At 31.7% G+C, this 19,833-nt stretch overlaps 1 long non-coding RNA gene and 1 pseudogene across 2 annotated transcripts; both read left to right on the plus strand.

Moving 5' to 3' along the window:
* Positions 1-7,994: 7,994 nt before the first annotated feature.
* LOC139899987 (uncharacterized) lies at positions 7,995-8,702 on the plus strand (annotated as a pseudogene).
* A 6,442-nt stretch (positions 8,703-15,144) lies between these two features.
* LOC139896125 (uncharacterized) lies at positions 15,145-18,295 on the plus strand. Of its 2 annotated transcripts, XR_011776131.1 has the most exons (6): positions 15,145-15,515; positions 15,622-16,142; positions 16,230-16,412; positions 16,653-16,745; positions 17,240-17,305; positions 18,102-18,295. It is a non-coding gene; the product is annotated as an uncharacterized lncRNA (long non-coding RNA). The 2 variants fall into 2 exon arrangements; XR_011776130.1 differs by lacking the exon at positions 15,145-15,515 and having other exon boundaries at positions 15,523-16,142.
* The last annotated feature ends 1,538 nt before the right edge of the window (positions 18,296-19,833 follow it).

Raw genomic sequence — 19,833 nt, forward strand, 5'->3', positions numbered from 1 at the left:
TCAATCTTGAGGATACCTTCCCGGTGAGTACTCCCATTGATCCTACTCTTAAGCTCTTACCCAATACGGGTTTGGCTGTGTATCAACTTAAATACTCGAGTGCTATAGGGTGTCTAATGTATGCAATGACTTGCACTAGACCGGATATTGCCTATGCTATGGGTAAATTGAGTAGATTTACTAGTAACCCGAGTTCTCACCATTGGCAAGCTGTGAATAGAGTATTTAAGTACTTGAAGCAAACCAAGGACTTTGGTATCACATATATCGGCTTTCCTTCTATCCTAGAAGGTTATTCGGATGCAAGTTGGATAACCAATATGAAAGATCATTCTTCTACTACTGGTTGGATATTCCTACTTGGTGGAGGGGCAATTTCATGGGCTTCCAAGAAGCAAACATGTATTACAAATTCGACAATGGAGTCGGAATTTGTTGCATTGGCTGCGGCGGGTAATGAAGCCGAGTGGTTAAGGAATTTGTTATATGAAATTCCTTTGTGCCCAAAGCCCATTCCTCCTATTGGTATGCATTGTGATAGTGCTTCAACGGTGGCTAAGGCTTATAGTCACATGTATAATGGTAAGTCTAGACACTTGGATGTTAGACATTCCATGGTACGTGAATTAATCATGGAGTGATCTCCATTGATTTTGTTAGGTCGAAACAAAATTTAGCGGATCATTTGACCAAGGGACTAGCCAGGGACACGGTGCACAAGTCGGCTATTGGTGTGGGATTGAAGTCCATCTAAATCTTTCAAAGTGGGATACCCAATTCCCTTCTAGTACAACGCTAGGAGTTGAATTCAATGAGGAAAGCCTATTTTGAGAATATTGGAACACTTGTTTTCATATAATCCCAAAGGTATGTGTTCAGACCTACAAGATAAAGTGAGGTTGAAGTTTATGACTTCTTAATAGTTCTATTGAAAAATTGCATTGTAGGAGCAAGACTGAAGAGAGCTACCTAAGTGGACATGAAGTTGAGCCGCTTCAAGAAAGCTTTGGACTTAGTTTTCTATATGTTCATGATTGGATTGGGACACATGGCTCCTAATAGTGTCAAGTTTGTATTTTTTAGAGATTATGGAACTAGTGTGTATATTATCGACAGGTTTTCAAATGAATTGATGGGTTCAAACTATTAGAGCACCCTGATTTTTGAATTCTTGCACGTGTAATATACTATGTGTAAATTCAATCCATGTGACATTTACACTTATGCATTAGTTTCTAATTGTTGGTATTTTAGTACTCAAGGATCATACTAACATGGGGGGGGGGATTTGTTGGTGATTTTAGCATGATCCAACATTCATTTTAGGGATTGGATTACTATGTTGAAAGTGTTTTTGAACCATTGATACATTACACGAATTCGGAGAAGTGTGGAGTACACGTTCGTAAAACGTGAGGTGGTTTGAGGTTTTCTTTGGACTTGAAAATGACATTTGGAACTTAAGGAATGCGAAACGCGACTTGAAAGAATGCGAAACGCGACTTGAAAAAATGCGAAACGCGACTTGAAAGGCTACACACACACTTGAAAATAAGCTTAAACAATTTTGGTGTGCAGTAGTTTTAAGCCGCGGCTTAAGGCATGATTTTCATGTCGAGACTTTTCGCATGTTTTGAAGTCTGGTCCTTTGTTAGCCCGCGACGCGGCTTAACACTGATTCGCTGAAAATGTGTCTTTTCAACCCAAAAGGCACATTTGAACCCCAAACGTTTTAGGGTTGTTCCAGGGCATTTAAACTGCGTTTTTACATGTTTTTAGACTATTTTAAGTCTAAATACATAAATATAAACTTCGAAGTCACTAATGAGTATGAATCAAAGGTTGTGACTTTTCAAGAAACATTTTGACCCATTATAAATACACTCTTTGTGTATTTGAAAAAAGGTTCCAGATTTTTGGCTTTTTACACACACTTTCACTTAAACAATTAGAAGATAAATCTCTGCAATTGTTTTGATTGTTTTCTTTTAGCCAAGACAACATTCTAGTTTTTGTCTTATCCCAATCGAAACTTCGTGTAACCCGTGGCTAATAGGGTCGAAATATTCGATTAGAAAAGTGTTCACACGATTCAAAGATCAATCCGGAGTCGGTTCCGTTTCAGGCACGAAGGTTTACTTACAATCCAAGTTCATAACACTCCTTCTATCATACGGAGTATAAATAAATATGCAAGATGTTTAAATCGAAGGTTAACAAGTTTTTATCTTTTGTGGCTGTTTTATATGTTTACTGACAAGGAGCTCATCCAAATTAATTTAGTTAGAGCTAAAAATTATTTAGTTAGACCAAAGGGTCATTGGTTTAGCGGTATCATGGCGGCCCTTTTAACCAAGAGGTTGAGGGTTAAGTCTTGTTGTGGACATTCCTAATTATTGTAAATATTCGTGTAGAGTGTGTGTGAGTTTGTTTGTTTTTTTTTTTTTTTTTTTTTTTAAATTGTTTACCAAATTCGATTAATTGTTTTTTTGAATTTAAACACATAGCTATTCAATTAATTTATGGGTAGTTGAATAATATGCTAGTTATTTAATGAACTTAGGTTGTTAAAGCTATCTATTTAAAAAAGTTTTAAACGTAGTCTTAAGATTATTTTTAACAAAATCCTTTTTAGTTTACAAATAAAATTCAAAATTTACTAATTGTAGCCCTTAAGATGTCTCTAACACGTCAAAAAATATTATACAGTTAAATAAGTATCAACCTAAAAATAATATTTAAGTGTTATGTATAAATTTTTTGTGTATTTATTACAAGAAAAAAGAGGACGGGCGAGAACACATTTGCAGCGACTTTCATGTCTTTTTGCGACAAGAGAACTCGCCACAAAAGGGCGTATTCCCTGTAGTGATCAACAACAAGTCTGTATGCTACGTATAAAAAATCCTTTAATACCAACAAAACAGAATATGCAATATTGTTGAAGGAGACATCAATGCTATGAGTACTATATACTACTACGATTTCAAAGAGTCGGTGATAATTTTACTTTAACTTCACTACATTTGTGTATTACCATATTATATTATACAATTTGTTAATTCATAAATATAGTTAAATATAGTTTATAGTTGATTTATAAAAATGGCTCATCAATTTGTAGGTTGCTAATTATACGAAAGTGAATGGGAAAGCATGTGTTTATAGAACCACCACCAATTACAACATGTTCTTATATATCTCAAAGATAATTAATTAAAAGGTAAGGTAATGGTTTTAGTAACCTCAACCCCTCATTTGATCATCAACCTTTATAAACCTCTAATTTAATCTTCAATTTATTATCACCTCCATTTCCCCTTTAAAATGCAACTTCTCCTATTCCCTAACATGGTTTTCCCTAAAGTTTCATTCTTTAAACCCCAACAATTTCCCAATTTTTTAGATTTAGACCCCAAAATAGATAATTATTTGTGAGCAAACATGGATCACGAAGCTTTACGAACCGGTTTCATGACAGTTTTTGTTGTATCCGGAAGCGTAGTGGTTCTTGCTCATCAATTTCATAAACGTCTTCTCTCCGATTTTATGAGAAAGATGGAATTTGAACTTGGTATATACGGAGTATTTCGTTCTTAGTTCTTATATACAGATGCTTTCAATTCCTTATTGTGATTATGTGCATGGGACTCATATTGTCACATGCACCTTTTCATATATCTATGCTTGAATTGTAGTATTTCCTCCATCTCATTATTTTTGTCATGTTTTAACTTTTAAAAATATTTTCTTTTCAACTTTAAGTTCAAATATCTTTGTTTGTATTATATAATACTTGGTGAAAGTAATTTCAATAAAAACTCAATCAATTGATATAAATTTTATTAGAGTTTATATAACACAAACAAAAAAAATTTTAAAGTAAGTTTAAAAAAAGGCTTTCAAAAGTTAAAACAAATCACTTGTATGGGTGAGTAATATTTATCAATGTTGTTTTTAATAAACATGTATGGTTGCATGATAGGGTCAAGTAAGGGTCGAACAAAGAAGAAAGTGAGGTTTTGTGAAGAAGCAACGGAAATTATATCACCAAATAAACAAAACTTGAAGTCTAATGTGGCAATGGCCGCTTTAGAGGATTGTGGTGATAATAAGAAATGCAGGAAGACAATGCCTCTCAATTGGCAAGCTATGTACAAAGGGATCATAAACTACCGGAATTCGATCTATATTCATTAAAATTGTTCTCGTTTCATAAGGTGGTGGGATATCAATGATAGGGAAAATTATGATTTCTAGTATTGTTTTGTTATGTATAACTAATGTATAAATCTTTGAGTTTGGAAACTATAAAACTGCAATGAAAATCCAAAAAGAAGAGATGAAAATTTGTTGTTCTTATTTAGAAGTACATGTTCCTTTATATATGTGTATATATCGATTAAAAAGGAAATGATAAGATTCAAAAGATCGACCTAAAATTTTACACAACTCATAAATTTATGTAACGATCTCAAGATAGCCTAAGTTGAGTCCTAATTAAAGTATTCACATGATGTCTCTGCCTAAATTTAACTTCCAACTTATTTTGGGTGGTCAGAAAATAACAGAAATGATTACGGAATAATGTGTTAGGTCGTGTACATTTGAATAAAAATATTTGATTCCTTAGCGTTGTTTGAACAAGAAAAATCTTATCCATAAATAGTGTTTTAGGTCACACTAATGGGTTGTTCAATAGTTTTGTTGTAGTAATTTAGCTCGTAATTTTCACCAATTCCTAATAGATGGATTGATACCACATGTGTCCTGAGTGTATGGGATTGTGATACCTCATGGGTTCGAATCTCTCTATGGGTGTTTTCCCTAGGGGTTTTCATAACACAATATGCTCTGATGTTGCTTACGGGTTTCCTCCGCAATAAGTGTACTCTAGATATGATCGAGTGCTTCTCCTAAAGTGGTCTGTCAGGGACTCCTAATTATCGTTAAAAAAAAATTAGCCCGTAATTTTCAGCCCAACTTATATTTGTTAATGAGCCCGTATATTTTAAAAAAGTTAATAAACTACAAAAGTATATTGCTTAAACAACATATAAATACTGAGTATAAAATAGTTCAATAATGAGAGTAGGATGCTGCTTTGTATAAAAATAGTTCAATAAGGAGAGTAGGATGCTGCTTTGTTAAAATCTACATATGTTGATAACCTCCTATATGGTTATAAAGTTTATTAATTCTTTTTGAAAAAAAAAAAAAGTCTACATTTTAGGTTTTGTCGTGTGCAAACTTTATTTCTCATAAAATTCTGGTTTAAAACTGCCAACTTTTTGCAATCTGTTAACTAAATTTATAGTTAAAGATGCTTTGATTTTTCACATTTTATTTTTATTAACTAAAATAAAATTATAAATCCATGTGACACTTAACCGACCAGCACCTGAGCAGAAGATGCTTTTGACTTCTTTGAAGTTTTTGACCATGTTTAACCTTTCTGTCTTGCTCCAACAATAAATTAGTCCCTACAAGAGTATTATTTTTCTATATATTATTTCACGTCCGTCAAATGCAGACTGACGACTGTAGATAGTCGACGTGAGTACCACTCTTACCTCCAGAGCTTCCAATATTCTGGATACGTTTCATTGTCGTGTCAACCTCCATTAAAAATACAACTACAAATTGAATGAACTAGACATGTTCATCAACTTAATTTCCAGTCTTCTCGGTCTACTCAATTCGATTTGTTTGGTTTAAAAGTTATAGGAAGCAAAATAAATAACAATATTGAATTATATATGATTCGAACTGAATTCACATTCAAAGAAATTACTCCGTAGCATTTAATTCAAATAACCATCCAAAGTTGATTTTGAATTCGATTTTTAATTTCTGAAAACGATTTGTGACGGCGGATATAGTTAATAATGATTTATCTAAACATAATTCTAAAGGCGATATGAAAAAATGCTTGCATACTGACTATAATACTACTCATCTCTACACATACCTAGTCCCGTTTACAACATATTTATGCAAAAGTTAAAATTGTATTCATAGCCCTTAAGACCATCCATAAATAACTCATTTAATAGTCAAAATTTTCTAACTTGTGCGACATTTAATAACTTGTGCCCTCCGTCGCCGGAAAGTTACTCAAGCAACCACATGTATGTCGTTGCTACCGGACTTACTCCGGAATCTTCTGTTTGGAACACTCAGCAAACAATGGTAACACGATTTTTGTAAGAAGATTTGGAGAAGGGGTGTGATGATCAAATTTTAGGCTCTTTGTTCGATACACGGGCAAGATTTCCAACATCAAATCATGGCCACTACTTAGGTATGCGTTTATTACATTTAATTCTCCGACATCCGCTTTATTTTCTGTCAGCACCTTAATAGGCTCATGATCCTTCATCCGACCTATTTTCGTAGGGTGGCCTCTACATCGTGGGTCGTCTTCCCCTTTTGGTCGCTTTCAGGTTAAACACGGGTTTCGGTTTGGTGTCATCTGTCACCAAGAATAGAGTGGCAAATAGCCTCAAGTTTAGTGTTACATTCATCGATAAGATCCCTTTTTCGGAAGACAAATTGACACAGTTTATTGGTAATCAGAAAGCTCTCGTTAATCTCGTTAATCATGTGAGCAAGTTGAATGTTTTGGATGTGTTATCACCTGCTTGGACGAAGAAAACTTCTCTAAAATCATTACTCCCATATTGAAAGTGAATGATTTTGTGTGTTCGTGCCACCTTACGCCTTGAAGGTTGACTTTTTCGTTCGTTAAATTTGAATCGAGTTAAGAGTGTTGGTCCCTTGATTCACCGATACGAATTTTTTGACCATAAACAAGCATCGATCAACGTTTAAGAACGAGATAAAAGATGAACATTATGAACATTATGAACATGAAGAGATAAAATCAATATAATATATAAATGTCAAGATTACAATATTGATTTAAACAGAGGAACATCGGTGGCCAGGGGAGATCGAGCATGATCTCCCCTATGCACTGGATCGCCAAAACGGCTCTCCCAATTAGGGTTACCCTCTTCTCTCTTAACCCTAAAGAACGCATGAAACTGATATTTATAGGCAAACTAAACATTAACCCTAATGGGCCTCATTCACACGAATGGGCAGCGAGACATTATGGCCCAATTGTTACATATGCTTCTGTAACTGATCAGTTTCACGTGTGTACATAAACTAGGTGCACAATGTAATAATAAATGTTATTCGCCCAGCGACGACCATACAAATATGCATCAACAAATAGTACACATCAATTGACAATATCAAGAAGGTGATCGATCACTTTGGGGACGTATAATACGTTGCTAGTTCTTCGGCGTACCTGAATATCGGTCCATATGAAACAATTTATGAAATAATAGACTATAGATTTGGGACAGAGGAAGTAGATTTTTTGGTAGTGACCCCTCGTTTTTACTAAGAGGAGTGATCCTCACGTGCACACTACATTTTGATCCGCACACACCCAATTAGCTATTATACACTTAGTTATGTTTAGAATAATAATAGAAGTTCAACTCCCTAGATAAATGTAAGGATATAATTATAAGTTTATGGTACAAAAATGTGTATAAATCAAAAAGTGATGTATGAAAATCAACTCCATTATACTAAAACCCCTCGTTTCCAAAACACAAAAGTGGGCCCTGTTGTCCAAATCACCCTCCTAAAATTTTAAAATTCCAGTATATACAGACGGCTTTCTAGTTCTAGTTACAAACATTTTTGAACATATAAAAACTCACATTAAATTCCGGCTATATTTTAGATAAATATTACAAAGTATTAGTTTCTCCGATTACTTTGGAATTCAAATATTTCTTAACCTTCCATCTTTATATTCGATCACTAATCACACTCTTATTATATCAATTTATCATCTCATTCTTTGATTCGGTTCGTCGTCCTTACAATCAAAATCAAATTTATTATCTCGACGACGATCCCCAAAAACCTAATCGATTTTTCAATCCAATTACGACGTCGTTTCGATGCCTAAACAACAGATCGTGTTCCACCAATCTCCGGTGGAACGACGGCAGTTTTTATTAGATCCAACGGAGGATAATTCGTCAAGTAAAAGTCAACGGCTAGCGGAGGTCGCCGGAGGTACGACGGCAGAATGTGCAGCTGTCGTGTGCTGTTTCCCGTGCACTGTGGTTAATTTTTTAGTTTTAGCGGTTTATAAAGTTCCGGCGGGGTTGTGCCGGAAAGCGTTACGGAGAAAAAGACGACGAAAGATGATGAAGAAAGGATTGTTGATTCAGATTCCACGTGGCGTTGGTGACGTTAGCGGAGGCGGTGGTAGACGGATTAAGATTGACGGAACGGAGGTTGCGTTACATCCGGCGACGGCGGAGAGGTTTTTTGATGAGGAATTTATGGAATTGGAAAATGAAATGTGGGATAAGTTTTATGGAACTGGGTTTTGGAGAAGTTTGTCTCAAAGGGTTGATTGAAATAGTAAACGACGTCGTAAGATTCTTTATTTTTACGCGGTGATTGCTGTAAAATGCTTGTACTGTACAAGTGCAAACGTGGAATTGACAAAATTGAGCTTGATTTTTTTTTACCGTTGGTAGCTCATGCAATGTTGTTTTAGATTTGTAGGAGTGAAAAATTAATAAACGACAGTTAAAAGAAATGAAAAATGATTTTTTTTTTTTTTTCTTTTTTTTCTCTAGTTTGTTGGCCCTTGATGTAAAATTGAAAAATTTTGTTTTTGACTGTTTTGAGTGGTGTATTGTTTGTGTGCAAAACAATTATGTTGAATTGAAAAAAATTGATACTTGTTATAAAATATCTAGATTGTATTATAAAATATCTAGATTGGATGTTAATTTTATTATTATTATATTTCTTGCATAGTAATATTTTATACTATAAATAGACATGTATAGTAACCATTTAAGGTGTACCATTTCTCTTGAAATATCAATATCAATATTTCTTCTCTCCTTCTTCTCTCTTTTTCTCTCTTTGTTCTTATAACCATTAAAGGTAGTTATAAGCCTACTGAATTATAACACGTTATCAGCACGAAAAGCTTAGTGTAATTAAAAGATATCTCAAACGATCACGAATCACTAATCAAGGTATGAAATTATTAATAATTTTCAGACTCGAATATATTAAATTTTGGACTACTAACATTTATATTTATGTTATTTAAGTTATATATGGTCGGTTATACCACCTGAATTATATTTCTGTAATCTAACTTTTACTAACTTCACTAACATTTATATTTATGTTATTTAAGTTATATATGGTCGGTTATACCACCTGAATTATATTTTCTGTAATCTAACTCTTATTAACTTCACTAACATTTATATTTATGTTAATAAGACCTCATGATTGTACGCAACACGTCATTTGACAACACGGTACTTTATGTACGCAACACGTCATTTGACAACACGGTACCATGGGTCGAGATTAATTCCGATCAATACGAATACGACGGGGTCTTTATATGTTATCTAACATTTATGATTACTTATGCAATTAATCATTATTTATTTCATGCATACTAATGTTTATTCTTAAATTTATAATTTTAAAAGTTAAAATAAAAAAAATAGTTTGTATTTTTATTAAAAGTAAATCTTAAAAGTTAAAATAAGAAAAAGTAGTTTGTACTTTTATTAAAAGTAAATCTTAAAAGTTAAAATACAAAAAGTAGTTTATATTTTTATTAAAAGTAAATCTTAAAAGTTAAAATAAGAAAAAGTAGTTTGTATTTTTATTAAAAGTATATCTTAAAAGTTAAAGTAAGAAAAAAAAGGGGATGGTAAAATGGAATAGTTTTTTGTCAAAAATGAAGTATTGAAAATGAAGTGGTCTCCTTCTATAACTAAAAAAAAATATATATACTTTTATCAAATGAATTTTTTTGTGGCCGACAATATCAAACACGAGTCCGTGTTTAGTTTATCAAGAATATCTCTTGCTTTGGTGAAAGGTCACGATCACGATATCAGGTGTTGTGAAAGAATTAAAAAATTGGTCAAGTGGCCTTTTAAAAACTAGAAAAAAAATTTAAACAAAAAGTTTTTTTTATATATTTATAATTTACGGGTAACGTAAAAAAAGGAAGTTTTTTAAAAAAAAAAAAAAACAAAGAAAGTGTTTAAATGAATTTTACAGAAAGGGGGAAAGCAAAGTAAAAAAAAAAAAACTTTTTTTCCAAACAAAGGTAAATGAAAGTAGGACTTAATACAAGAAAAAAGTAAACATCTCCTAGACGTGATAAAATCTATCAATGATAAGTATTAGACTTGATGAGCTAAATGTGACAAAAATGTTTCAACATGTCTTATGTTAATTTTCTAAAATAAGTTATTATTATTCCGAGTTTAACACATATACATATGTTAATTAAAAACAACCTTTTTGTTCTTATGTAGTGTTGGGTTGCAATTTTGGTTGTATGCCATAATTCCATCCAGTAGAGTGACAATAGAAAACTTTTGATGATAATCAATAAAAAACTTTTTTCCAAACTTGTCAAATGTTTTGTTAAAAACGTGACCGTTGAAAAAAGGAGGTTGAATAATAAAACTTAAAAAACAAATTATTTTTTTAAGAGTGTGCATCAAAATGGCCCGTTTAATAATGGGGAGTAAAAATATAGTCAAATTGTTTCAACGAACAAGGGTTCAATTGGATGTCTCTTAAAAAAGAAAAATCCGCGGGTACGGGTGATGGATCCAATGGATCCGCATCCACGACCCGCGGGTGCTATCCCTAATTGTGACAAGTACAAATTAACTAAAAGTCTAAAAAATAAATGTTCTTATAGGGACCAAATGTTCACAATAATTGCCTAAGCTAGATATGAAACAAATAGTTCATAAAAAAAAAAGGTCGTTGTGCGTTTTCGGGATGATAGTCGAAATACACTTACAAAAGTAGGTCAGCCGTCAATTCTTTATGGCCATATCAACGTAGATCAATAAAATCATTTATGGTTTTGATAAAAGATTAATTAAAAATTAATTATTTTTTGGTTTTGGATTCTCGGTAACAAAAGCAAAGGTTGTTTTTGGTTGCCACAACAAACAAGACAGAGGTTGTTGACCTTTGTTGTTAAACATGGCACAAGTGAATAATAACAATAGATTATTGTTTTTGAAAAGAATAATGATGCGTTAATTTAATTGTATAAAATAAAATTAAAGAAAATGGTTTTCATTGATGACTATGAACAAACGCAAACAAAGTGTTTGTGGTATTTGGTGATTAAAAAAAAAGTGCATCTAAAGCTTCTACTGAAAATAATATGCATCTAAAGCTTCTACTGAAAATTAATGTGCAAGGTACAACATATAACTATATGGTCAAATTCATTTGAGCCTTCGGAGTCACAAGTATATGATGTATATATATTACTCAATTAACAAAATAGTAAATCGAAATTAATTCATATGAATAGTAAAACGAAATTAATTAATTTACTATTCACATAAAAAAGCGCATATGATGAAAAGCGCATCGCATATGATAAGCGCATATGATAAAAAGCGAATATGATGAAAAGCACAGCGCATATGATGAAAAGCGCATATGATTAAAAGCGCATATGGTGAAAAACACAGCGCATATGATTAAAGGCGTATATGGTGAAAAGGATATATGATAAAAAAGGCACATATGGTGATTAATGAAAAGTATATTGTGAAAAAGAATCACAAATGTTTCTTGAAAGAATTCAAGGTAAGATATATGAACCAATTCATCCATCATGTGAACCATTTTGATATTTCATGGTTCTAATAGACGCATCTAGCGGATGGTCTCATATTTGTATGTTATCGAGCCGTAATATGGCATTTGCAAAGTTTCTTGCACAAATTATTAAATTGAGAACACATTATTCTGATTACACCATTAAAAGGATGAGACTTGATAATGCTGGTGAGTTAACATCTCAAGCATTTAATGATCATTATATATCTACAGGGATTGTTGTTGAACATCCAGTTGCTCATGTGCATACACAAAATTGGTTTAGCTGAATCAATAGATAAACGCTTACAGCTAATAACTAGACAATTGATAATGAGTACAAATCTCTCAATATTTATATGTGGACATGTAAATTTACATGCTGCGACATTAATTCGCATTATACCATGTGGAAGTCGTAAATATTTTCACTTAATACTTGATTTTGGCCAAGAGCCAAATATTTTCTACCTTAAAACATTGGTTGTGCAGTGTATGTTCCAATTGTATCACCACAACACAATAAAATGGTTCTTCAAAGAAAGATGATAATATATTTTGGATATAAAACATCTTCAATCATAAGATATATTGAACCCATGATGGGTGATGTTTTTACAGCACGTTTTGCTGATTGTTATTTTAATAAAACATTGTTCCCTAGATTAGAGGGAGAAATAAAAATAAAAAATAAAATGATGCTTCATGATGTGAACATCAATTAAGGTATATTGAACTCGCACAAAAGAATGTGAAACGAAAGTTCAAAAATAATGCATATGCAAGAACTTGCAAATTAATTACTTTATGCATTTACAGATATAAAAAAGTGACTAAATCATATATACCAGCGATAAATGCTCCAGCTCGAACTGAAATTCCAAAAGCTGGCAATAATGTCACTGTTGAGTCTTTGCCACGCATCAAACGTGGAAGATCAATTGGTTCCGAAGATAAAAATCCTCGAAAAAGAAAATCAGCTGATAATGAGGTAAAAGAAAGTGTTCAAGAAGAACCACAAATCAATATTCCTTCTGCAGAGGATATTGATAAATGTAAATACTAAAATTGCGATAAAATTATGCAATATTATGGAACCAAAATGAAATTAAAATCTCTATGAGATATTTTCATATAATGTTACAATGACATCATGAATAAAGATGATGATCTGAAACTAAAATCTGTCATTGAATATACAAAGTGGACATGATTGAGCTCAATGGAAAGGAGCAAGACGAGCTAAATTAGAATCGCTCGATAAAAGAAAAGTTTTCGGATCAATCGTTATCACTTTTAAAGATGTGAAACATATGGGATATAAATGAATTTTTATCCGAAAAGAAATGTGCAAATGAAGTTACAAGGCAAAACTAGACTTGTAACTCAATATTTCCCACAAAGACCAGAAATGAATTATGAAGAAAACTTATCCTTATGTAGTGAATACAATTACTTATTAGATACTTAATCAACCTGGTAGTTACTTAAATGCATCTCATGGATGTTGTTACTACTTATCTATGTGAATCACTTGATAGTGATATATATATGAATATATCTGAAGGGTTTAAGGTATCATAAGTATCTAATGCAAAATTCAAATAAATGTATTCCATTGAATCACAAAGATTTTTATATGAATTGATACAATAGTATAACCGATTAAATGACTACTTGAAAAAAAAGGGGTATACATATAAACTTATTTTGCACGTATGTTTTATAAAAACAATGTTCGGATATGTGATCGTAGTTGTTTATGTCAATATTCTTAACATCATATGAACGAATAAAGAGATCTATGAAATCATTCAACTTCTAAAGAATTATTTTGAAATGAAAGATCATGAAAATCTTAACAGATCGGAAGTTCCATATTTTAGTGCAATTGAGGTTCTTATGTATCTTATAGATTGTACAAGACCTGACATTTCTCTTGCAGTTAATTTGTTGGCAAGATTCAGCTCAAATGACAATGGAGCGGGATCAAACACATATTTTGATACCCTTGAGAAACTGCTGATTTAAAATTATTTTATTATAACGTTTCAAAACAAGATTTGGTTGATTATATATATGCAGGTCATTCATCAAATCCTCATAAAGATAAATCTCAAACTCGATATGTATTCCTAAATGGAGATACCACAAAATCATGGCGTTCTTAAAACAAACACTTGTTGCAACATCATCATCAAATCATGACGAAGTGATTGCATTATATGAAACTACTCGAAAATGTGTTTGGTTGAGATCAATGACACAAATCATTATTGATTCTTGTGGACTAGAACGCTATAAAAGACTAACAACTATCTTCACCAACAACTATATATGAAGATAATGCAGCTTGCATAATACAAATGAAAGAAGAGTATCAAAAGTGACTGAACAAAATATAAATACTGACGAGGCGCCAAAGCCATAGACGGTCTTAACGGTCATAAGTTTGATGGAAAAGAATGGTATGTTGGTAAGGCTCAGAAAAGACTACAAAGGAATAGGAATTGAAACAAGGGTTTGAGCAAACCATGAAGGAGACTGTAGACAAATCACAAGGGCTAAACTTGTACATAAAAGATTTAGATGATACAGTTTCAGATGAAAACCTCAGATTCTTCTCATATACTCAAGATCTCGTAAAAGACAACCAGATTAAAATGAGATACGTTCAATCAACAACTCTGCTGATCTTTATACCAAAGCACTGCCAACTGCTATTTTCAGAACACACGTTCATAATATTGGCATGAGACATGTTCAGAAGATGTAACAACTCAGGCGTTGCCTATTTGAGGGGGAGTCAACTCTATGCTGCACTCTTTTTCCCTTAGCTAAAGTTTTATCCCAATGGGTTTTCTTTAGCAAGGTTTTTAACGAGGCAGTAATAGTTATTCTCTAATAAAATTGTCATCCAAGGGGGAGTGTTATAAAATATCTAGATTGTGTTATAAAATATCTAGATTGGATGTTAATTTTATTATTATTATATTTCTTGCATAGTAATATTTTATACTATAAATAGACATGTATGGTAACCATTTAAGGTGTACCATTTCTCTTGAAATATCAATATCAATATTTCTTCTCTCCTTCTTCTCTCTTTTTCTCTCTTTGTTCTTATAACCATTAAAGGTAGTTATAAGCCTACTGAATTATAACAATACTAATCTTTTATTCCTTCTATTGATTGATATCTCTAACATATATAAATCGTGGGAGTAAATCAATACGTGGCAACCATTCAGTGGGGTCCGTAAAGTTTGGCACACGTATCAGTCTGAAAAAAAACCTCAATTTTTTAGCCTAAGTTTTAATGACGTATTCTGCTGATGACACGCGTCCATATCTTATTAGGGTTTGCAAAGAAAAACCTCCGCCCCCCTCTCTCTCTTTAATGGAAACCACCGTGAAGAGAAAACAGCCGGATCCAATTCACATCAGTTTACTATTCTTCTCCAATCTTCATTCTGATTTTTTAAACAATCAATCACAAAAACAAGATTGCAAGATGATTAACCAGCAACTAATCGGCAATACCTATACCAGGATTATCGATACAACGAATCATAGTGACGGTATCAGTTAACGAGAAAAAGCGATTTGAATACAGGTTTTTTTACATTTTATGTTTGCTATCTGATTTAATTTAGGGTTTTTATTTGCTTGGTATTTATTGATTGATTGTTGCGAGTGGATTTATTATTGAAAACGATTTTAATTTAGGGTTTCTATTTGGCGAATCAATCTTATTATTCAATTTCGATTCCAATCAGGTATTAACGTGAATGCAATACTTCTATTTTACGGTTCAATTTCCAATCAATGATGTTATAAGTTTGATATTTTTGTATATGCCTTGATTCAATTTTAATTTGTAAGAGTGGTGATCATCGTAACAGAGGCCAATCGATGTGTAGTCATGAGCATTCAAGGTATTGTGTTTGATTTTGATCTTATTTTTTTGTTAATGTGATACTGTCTTTTATCATTTGGGTATATGCTCCTTAGTGTGAAGTTATTCAGGAACGCTTATTTTTATCATCAATTCATTGTTACATATCAAGGAACGGGTTTTGATTTTGTCTTAAAAATTTTAGCGTTCCAGCTTGATGTCACACTTAATTCATTGTTGTCAGGTTTTGATTTTGTCTTAAAAATTATAGCGTTCCCAAATGGATATTCTGATGTAAATTTGAATTTCGTATTCAGCTCTCTTGAGGGCTTGGTCTGTTTTTTGCCTCCACTGCAAATCCATTATCCGTTTATGCCTCCAAGATATAAAGTTATTTATAGATACTTATATCATAAAAATGTGATTTCAGTGTATAACAGCTCAAAGGATATTTTGTTGCATGTAACAGGATCGGGTATTTCTCCTAATTTAAGCTTGGTTGATAAAGGTAATATACAGTTCTTTTTCTTTTATGTAGGATGTATCATATTGTGTTTGTACATGATAAAACATATACATATCATTACATGTAAAGGTGGAAAGATGGGCGGGTTGGCTGGTAATGGATGAAAGCGGCTTATGATTGAAGCATGTCAATTGTAGTACGAGTCAAAGATTACACTACTGTTGCTGGTTGTTCATTATGATATTGCAGTCGAATTTTTGTAATCTTACCAATATTAAACACCACCTACTTGATGTCTCGAACATGCTGGAGGTAATTAATGATATTTTGGTTGAAACTTGATTAAAGTGCAGTTAATTTTTTCAAATTTTTATGGTTTTATTTTGTGATCGTTGTTTCCGTTAATTCATATTGGTTTTTCATTAATTTAGTTGATGTATGGGTAACTGTATGTTGATTCTTTGTTAGTTATCCTTATTTTAAACTTTGAATTTTTAGCATAATAGTGGCTGTTGTATGTTTACTAATCTATTTTTTTTGTTGTTGATATAGGTTACATAGGTTACTTGAGGTTTTACACCATTTACTTACCCTACTACTGCTCCTGAACTTGAATTGCCATAACTTGACGGAAAGACTAATAAGGTTTGTTAAAAAGTTCTTAATAATAATTGAGAATTATGATAACTTGAAATGAATGTAGTCGCTAATGTTTATGCCAATACTGTTATGGTTTAGGGTTAATACCCCATTTTAGTTTTGTGTATGGTTAGTTGTTGTTATTATGATTCTAAAACATGGTAAACAACTATTTGTTTGTGTATACATTCACTAGGGTTAATAGTCAAGAGCAGCTGAGATTCATAATATATCCCTTAATACTATTAGCCTTGCAGATTTCTGTCGTACGACTTAACAAAACGACATTCCCCCACTCTTTATTTACCTAATCTACTTCTACTGAGAAGGTTCAGTTTTTCGCTTAGAGTTAGGTTTTTTCTATTAATGTATGTTGATCATTATACTCTTATACTAATCCATGAGTTTTTATTGTTCATAGGGGTAAACATTGTTGATTATTTTTATTTTATTATTATTATTGATTATTTTATATATTGGTGTCAAAATGTGTTTTACAGAGGAGGATAGGTAAAATCAATGAGAAGTTGAAAGCTTTGAAGACCATGCTTCCAAATGCTACCAAGGTAAAAGGAATTAAGTTGAACTTCTGTTGAAATCATGTAACACCCTTCATTTTGACCATTTTTTTTTTTGCATGTGAACAACCACTTTTAATAGATTCTGGGTCCCGCACAAGCGGCTTTAATACCTTAGACTGTGACTGTTGGAAAGTAGACTCTTCTACCTTTCCGTAGACAGGTTATTCATTAAAAATGAAATTATGGTTTAAAAGTTATGGCTTATCGAAAAACAGCCCACAAACTGAAATTATTTACAACTGTTGCTGTATAGTAGCAGCCCAACAGCAGCTGCACTCCTCTGTTTTGACGGCTGTTAAAAATCTGATTACACTCGAAAATACCAAACGTATTATACACCTTAAAAAGCTTGTCGTGCATACTTTATGTCCAAATCATTAGTTTTCATCAAGACTAAACCATTTTTAACTTACGAGCCCATAAAGTAGGCTCGAGAGTCACTTTAACACTTTTACCCAAATTGACACCAAATTAAGTTAACGACCCAAATTCTTATGCAATGTACTCAAGTGACCCAAAATAATTTCACAACCCTGGAATGACATTCAAGACATGTTAGAAATTTAAGATATCCAAAAATAATGTAAACGGGTCAAGAGGGACAATTATGACCCAAATGGATCATAACTTTCCACTTTAACGAAAATAAACTCAAAACTCATTTTCAATGTACTAACACTTGCTAATACACTTGACACAACATTGTCCATACACTTTCAACTCATTTTCAACTACTTCTATTTATTAATGTTTTGGTGTTTTAATTACATTTAAAACTCAGGAAAGGCTGCATTGAAAGCTTTAGTAGCACAAAGGGCATCACATAATTGTGTCGTTAGAGAGGGAGTTATAGCTTTCTTACAAATGTAAGTCGAGGTATTCAAAATTTTGTCATGTACATTTATTTTCAAAATATGTCTACAATGTGAAACATGTGTGATTGATATACATTTTTATTTTTTTTTATTTTTTTTTATTTTTGATTATTCACGTTAGTATTAACTATGTCCCAATAATTGGCTATTATTGGTTAATAATGGCATAATATTGTAATTGTTATGATCCACAAAAGTCATAGATGTGTCTGACAATTTAGTGATACATATTCGTGGCTATTTTCACATTGATTGCAAGACAAATATCACATATATTGAGGTGAATACTATTACTATGAAGACTTTCTATGAATCTGCCAAAAAGACCAATGTTTATTATTTACTATTAAGCCATGGTTATTTACTATAAATAGAGCATGCTATAAGCAGATGGATGTACATTACATTACACATATATTCAATACACTCCTTATAATATATTTTCTTCTTCTACAATTACAAGTTCTTATTTTAGAACATAAGCTACTAAAGGTACTTATAATACTCCTAAATTATAACACGTTATCAGCACGAAGTGCTCCGTATAATCAAGGATTTATCTAAGCAATCACAAGTCACTAATCAACGTAAAAAAAAAAAATTCTTCAACGATATCTTCTATTATTTATTAGTAAGGTAAATATTATTATCATCATAACTAACATTTATATTTATGTTATTTAAGTTATATATGATCGGTTATACCGTCTGAATTATATTTTTGTAATCTAACTTTTATTAACTTCACTAACATTTATATATATGTTATTTAAGTTATATATGGTCGGTTATACCGCCTGAATTATATTTCTGTAATCTAACTTTTATTAACTTCACTAACATTTATATATATGTTATTTAAGTTATATATGGTCGGTTATACCGCCTGAATTATATTTCTGTAATCTAACTTTTATTAACTTCACTAACATTTATATTTATGTTATTTAAGTTATATATGGTCGGTTATACCGCCTGAATTATATTTCTGTAATCTAACTTTTATTAACTTCATTAACATTTATATTTATGTTATCTAACATTTATATGCAATTAATCATTATTTATTTCATGCATACTAATGTTTATTCTTAAATTTATTATTTATGCATAATATGTTTATTCTCTTAATCTTCGTATTTATACTAAACGTATTTATACTAAACGTATTTATACTAAATGTATTTTATAGTAATCATATTTATACTAATAAAATTCTTTTATTAAAATTATTATTAATATAACGAGTACATAACAGTCGTTAACGTCAACTAACGACGTTACAACGGTCATATATACATAACATAACGGTTGTTAACGTCAACTGACGACGTTACAACGACTATATTTTTCAAATATAAAATAAACATCTCCGTTTTCACATTTTCACAAATCAATCTTCATTTTCTCAGATTACCACTCTTAAAAAGTTTTTGTAAAGATGATTCACACAAGGATAATTTTTCCTATTGTATTGGTCATATTAACTATCATCATTGTTGCTAATATACCACCGGGTGAACATATATTTTATCCTTCCCTTGTGGTTTTATTATTTGTAATCATACCATTATTCTGTTGTTTGCAACTTATGAATTTAAAATGATTCTAATTTCATGTTATTAGAAATTGATTATG

Source organism: Rutidosis leptorrhynchoides, chromosome 3 (genome assembly GCF_046630445.1).
Source record: "Rutidosis leptorrhynchoides isolate AG116_Rl617_1_P2 chromosome 3, CSIRO_AGI_Rlap_v1, whole genome shotgun sequence".
In the NCBI taxonomy this organism is placed as follows: domain Eukaryota; kingdom Viridiplantae; phylum Streptophyta; class Magnoliopsida; order Asterales; family Asteraceae; genus Rutidosis; species Rutidosis leptorrhynchoides.